The 6,080-nt window shown below is 39.9% G+C and overlaps 1 protein-coding gene across 1 annotated transcript in view; it reads right to left on the bottom strand.

Moving 5' to 3' along the window:
* The window catches only part of LOC144648205 (uncharacterized), a 38,494-nt gene that overhangs the window by 28,040 nt on the left and 4,374 nt on the right, over positions 1 to 6,080 (bottom strand). The gene's annotated exons all lie outside the window — the stretch shown is intronic.

Raw genomic sequence — 6,080 nt, 5'->3', positions numbered from 1 at the left:
GCGCGAAGGATCCTGAAGAGCACGGGGAAACAACTGCGTATTGCTTCTGGGTGGGGCTTTTGGGGAGTAACCTTAAAAAAAGTAGGGCCGGTCGACATACGGTTTCTCTTAAAGAGTAGAATTCTGACAAGCTTTTTGAGAGACAGAAAACTAGGCTGATACTGCATTACTTCAAAAAAATTGTTTGACACGCTCTACTTAAAACAACAGCGGACTTGGCTTTGAAAATACGGCGGATCGCAGATCAGCTGAATTATTCCGGTCTCTGCCTGTCTTGAGGTTCGGATCGTGGATCCCCAGGGGGGTACTCCGGCTTGTTAATGACGGGGATGATCGAAGGATTTTTTTGGGTTTGAAATTTTCGATTCCGGGATTTTTTTGGGTTGGAAAATTTGGCAAGTATTTTTTTGGGGGGGTCTTGATTTAGATAGGGGATTTTTGTGGGTATTAAAAACGAACTTAAGTGCCTTGGCGCGGCCTTGGCGTATTTATGGTATGATGAATAAAGAAAACGAGCGTTCTTTGTGTTATGTTATTGCACCTCCTGGCAATTTAAAGGTAATTTGACAAGGGATTTTTTGGGGGGTTATTTTTGGTTCAGGGATTTTTTTGGGTAATGTCAGAAGACTTAGGGATTTTTTTGGGCCCTGAGATTTGCCTCCATTCGATCATCCCCGTCATTTACAAGCCGGAGTACCCCCATCCCCCTGGGCGTGGATCTTAAACGAAGTATGAATCGTTTTATCTGCCTTGGTCGTTTTTTTTTTTGGACAAACTACAATCTTTGACATAGGACCCACCCCCCCCCCCCCCCCACCCCAATCTTACATGCAAGAATTCCTCAGAAAATGCAACCCCTGCGCCCATCCCTGATGTTAGCTCCTGACGTTACCAGAGAATGCTCAGAGACCTAGGGCGGGCACACCATCCCGCTCAAGTAAACCCCCAACGATTTTTGTAACACAAATCTCCATCCCCTTGTATACAAGCCCTCCCCGAAAATAAGCCCACCTGAAAGGAACGTCGAGTAAATATCAGCCCAGGGATTAATTTCGGGATTAAGCGGTAAATGCCCTTCCCCTAGTCGTACGTTTCTTCAAAATTCTAAACGAATTTGATCAATACCAATATTTTTGTTGCGTGAATAAAGTTTATTTCGCAGAATTGTTACAAAGAAATCCAACATTACAATCATGATCCGCAAAAACGCAGTTATATGCACACACAAATTGTTAAAAGATAATGAAATACAAAATTGCACTTGTCTACTGGAAAAAATAACTTGAAATAGGGTATGAAAATTATCATTGAGTATATCAGGGTTTTTATTAAAATAATTAGGAAGCACCATTTATACGTTGTCCGTTACCATGCTTACTCCAATTGTATGACACCATCCTCTTGTATACAATTACACACCAAACCCACAGTCCTCCATTTTGCTCCGACGAAGAACTAATGCTCTCGAAACAGCAGTTTTTAAAATTACCTTTATCAACTTCTAGTTGTTAATCAAACTACATGTAAATGAAGAGAAGATCCTCACAGTTATGAACACAACTTAAGCAGTTTCAAAAAGAAAGCCTGAAAAAATCAGGCTTTCCGGGACTCGAACCCTGACCTCTTTGATACCGATGCAGCGCTCTAATCGATTGAGCTAACAAGCCAACTGGGAGCTGGTCATTAAATTGATTCGTAATATATCGCGGGGAAGATGAAGATAAAATTATGAATATATGAAATCATATATATGAACTGCGGATGATGAATAAATGAAGAGAAGATCCTCCCTGACCTCTGCACTACCGGTGCAGCGCTCTAATCGATTGAGCTAACAAACAAACTGGGAGCTCGACATTAAGTTGGTTAGAGCGCTGCACCGGTATCGCAGAGGTCAGGGTTCGAGTCCCGGCAAGCCTGATATTTTTTTCAGGCTTTCTTTTCGCAACTGCTTAAGTTGTGTTCGTGACTGCGAGGATGTACTCTTCGTTTAGTCTTCATCCGTAGTTCATATATATGATTTCATTTATTCATAACTTCAAACTACATGTTTTAGTTGCCCGCCCACGCTGCGCAACAGTTTCTTTAGAAACAAATTACATTGGTAATTTATTGACCTGTACATATCGAGACACATGCCAAATGGCCATCGAACTAATTGCTTATTTCCGATCAACTGAGTTGGAAAACTGAGAGAAACACACCACACTCAAACTGGGATTATGACTGAAAATAGTTGTCAAGTGTCACGTGAACAAAAACACACTCGTCCATCGTGAAATACAAATCACTTAAACACCCATTGGACTACAAGGAGATGGAATAAGAAGCTTGGGTTACCCTTTAACGCCAACCTGAAAATGATACCACTTATACACATTTCCTACCCAGGCAGATAGGCACGCGTTTGACATTCGCGCGATCACTTCTGGGCACAGAACGTAATCCCGCACGTTAAGATTAACCATCAATCCTTGAAATGATTGTGAGGTTTGAAAGCCACCTTGGTCACCGAGGACGAGGACAAAACAAGAGAAGCCCAACACGTGAAACAAGCTTTGAAAGTAAACAACTACCCAGATTGGATGCAAACAATACCGCTTTTCAAGTCTGGAACGAAAGAGCCCGAAAACAAGTAGAAAATCTACGCTTCAGCGCCATACATCAAAGGAATTTCTGAACGCCTTTAAAGAGCGATTCAAAAACTCATTAATAATTCATAAGCCCATCAACCTATCAACTGGTCGATAATACGTCACGTGGATCGACTTTATATTGATAAAACCTCTTCCTTATTAGTATGCGGTGTTTTATCAGATATAAAGTCACTGCACGTGATTTATGAATATTAATAACAATACATCAACTGAAACAACAAATGGTGGTGAATATTTAATGTTCTTAACACACGCAGTACATTTACTTTTGTACAAAATGAATAGTACAGTTGTTAAATACAGATCCAGAAAAATTCTGTACCTTTCACCATTCTCTTTGCACACTTCTTCGGCAAATTTAATCTGCCAAAAGTTCAATGACTCAGCCGTCGTACTGGTTATGTCAGTGTCCAAGCATTGCACTTTAGAGTTGTCAGTTCTGAAGGCGCAAGGCTCGATTGATGGACTTCTGTTTTTCCTACCATTCTGCCATTCTCGAAAAATTTTCAAGGACCACTTTGTCGCTGCCTGTGTTGACTTTGGGGTAGCACTTTCTGATAATTTCCTCTCTTCCTGGGCATTTTTAGGCTTCCGAAAAGCCCTGGAAGTGGACGCCATGTCCTCTTCGTTCAGTTCAAAACACGTGTGAGATTTGATTTTCTTGCATACTTATTTTCTACGTAATATTTTTTTCGTATGCTAATTTCCAACGCCACAGAGGCATCGATGATATGAACTCTATTGGGACACGCTTATTTAGGAATGTCTTTGAAGCCGTTCAATAAACTCGCAGATCGTGCTTCATCAAGTCTAAAACACTCGGCTGCGCCTCGTGTTTTAAACTTGATAAAGCACTCCTGCTTGTTTATTAAACATTACTTAAGTCACACGAGGTCACACTTATTCATAAACCCGTAAATTCCCTGAGGTCGCAATTGGTACATGTCAAGGACAAAACGTCCAATCTAAAGAAATGCGGAACTGTGTACCAGGTTCAATGTGAACAGTGCAACAAGGAGTACGTTGGCGAAACGTCCCGTTTACTGGAAACCAGAATGAAAGAACATCAGTCGAGGAACTCGTCAGCCATTCATGAGCATTGTCGACTGGAGGGCCACTCGGTAGACACAAGCAAGACAAAAGTGTTAGCCACCGAAATCAACACCTTTAAACGCCGGGTAAAAGAGGCCATTGAGATAAAACTCAGAAAACATTTGTTAAATAGAGACAATGGTTTTGAATTAGCTCCAATTTATGACAGAATTTTAACTCCCCCGAGGCTTTGAAATGTCTTCTTAACATTCATCTTAAAAAACACCACCTCAGTGACTGATGAAGTCTGGATGATATCAGACGAAATATTTCACGCTTTTAAATTTTATTTGCGCTCCGAGTTTGAAAACATTTTAAGAGGAAATCCGCCAGGACTTCGAGTAGTTATTGGACAAAATTATGTACCAAGACTATTTACACCTAATTGCAAGCTTTTGTGTTACTGCTTCAAATATCTTATCGAAAGAAATCTTTCCTAACAACACCACACATCGAAAACACATTTTGAAGTTCCGCTGAATTCCAATGAATCTCTTAAAAGATGTAAGCTTTTGCCCATAGCTTGTGAACTTTAAATATCATTTTCTCAGACTCTGATAAGAAATTGTTGTACCAGAATTATTTCCACCTTATTGCAAACTTTTTTGTTACTGCTTCAAATATCTTATCAAAAGAAATCTTTTCTAACAACACCACACATCGAAAACACATTTGGAAGTTCCGCTGAATTCCACTGAATCGCTTAAGACGAATTTACAAAATGGCTACACGTGAGATTTTTCCCATACCTTGTGAACTTTGAAATTCATTTTCTCAGACTCTGATAAGAAATTGTTGTTGGTGTTATCACGGATAATTACTTACATCTTCACCTTTTATTAAGGGTAGGAAATAACGCAATAGGATTTAAATTATTCTGGAAATTGATTTTTGTCCAACTTTAATAAATATTACTCGACTTCCTAGTGGATTCCGTCTTAAACCCTTTTAACTGTCTGTGTGTAAGTACTGACGTACACCTGTTCCTTTTGCCGATTATTATTAGCTTGAGTCCTGACCCCAACCTGCGGTCTTGTGTGAAACCGTAATGTCTACCAACCGTTAGGTGCCCTAGTTTTGAGGAATTATTTGACAAACAGGAAGTCTTAATAACTTCTGATTTTCACTTGAAATAACCAACAGAAAATAGAGGCGTTCACAAACGAGCTTTTACCGCTAAAAAACAAACCACTTAAAAAAAGGAAAACGGATTTCCGGCTCTTGCTGACGTAGATCTTTTCTTTTCGATACAAAACAAACTAAAAATAATCATCGATTGATTGCTTTTTGAAATCGTGATAGCTCAGATAGCTCTTTATGCAAATCTCGCCGGTGTCACTAAAGTTATTAGCAATAAACACGTGATGAAGCAGAACATTATTAGATCACGGTTAAATTAAAAATCACAACAACTATAGTATTGTATACTGCCTTACTACCGTACATTTCTCCCTTGCAAATCTCTTTCTCATTAGAATTACCAATCAATACATGAAGACCAATATTAAACCTTGAACGAACCTTTCTGGTAAACAGGACGTTGATACACTTTGCTTATTTTACAACTGGCGGAGATCTAGAGCGTCCACTGCATTAGAACAAAGAAACTTGGAAGGAAGTCATACCGCAGGTGCACTGGAAGGAATCAACAGAAAACACGAGGTTTAACTTCTCCTCTGTAGAATAACACCTCGCTCAAGCGCAAAACGTAGTTTACACTACTAATATTAGAGCTACTAGTTAGTCATGTTATCATTCACATTTGCAACTGTACTAATCACAGTTTTTGAACTAAGAAATCCGGTTTGCCTGAACTGATGGTTTACAACACAAAATTGCATTTTAATAGTTACGTCACTATCGGCGTGCTTTGCTGCGACACAAACACAGTTATTATCGTCAGAGTGAGATTCAAGCTATCATGTTAACACACCCTTCACTTTCATATAAAATAAATAATATCATCTAAGTGTCATGATCGTATTTTAGCGCTTTCGTGCAAATTGAAGGTAGGTTAAAGCCTGGTTCTCATATGATCGTCCCGATCGTCTCTCGTTTCTGTCGCTTCAAAAAGTTTGCTTGCTCCAATCACCTCAGACTTTGTAAACGACAGAAGCGACAGAGACGATCGGGGCGATCATATGAGAACCAGCCTTAAGTCTGCGTTCGACCCTAGTTCAGCCATCAGACCAGAGCTCATCCCGGTTCCCGTAACCTGAAGCGACTAGGAGTATTTCTACTCCCCACACCCCTTCCCTGGATGATCGATGGACTGATGGTCCATCACAGGTTTAATTCGCCAGTACGTATTTATTCACGTGTATTGAGAGA

This window comes from Oculina patagonica, chromosome 4 (assembly GCF_052425735.1).
Source record: "Oculina patagonica isolate OP01 chromosome 4, crgOcupat, whole genome shotgun sequence".
Taxonomy (NCBI): domain Eukaryota; kingdom Metazoa; phylum Cnidaria; class Anthozoa; order Scleractinia; family Oculinidae; genus Oculina; species Oculina patagonica.
This window is presented reverse-complemented; position numbering and strand designations above follow the sequence as displayed.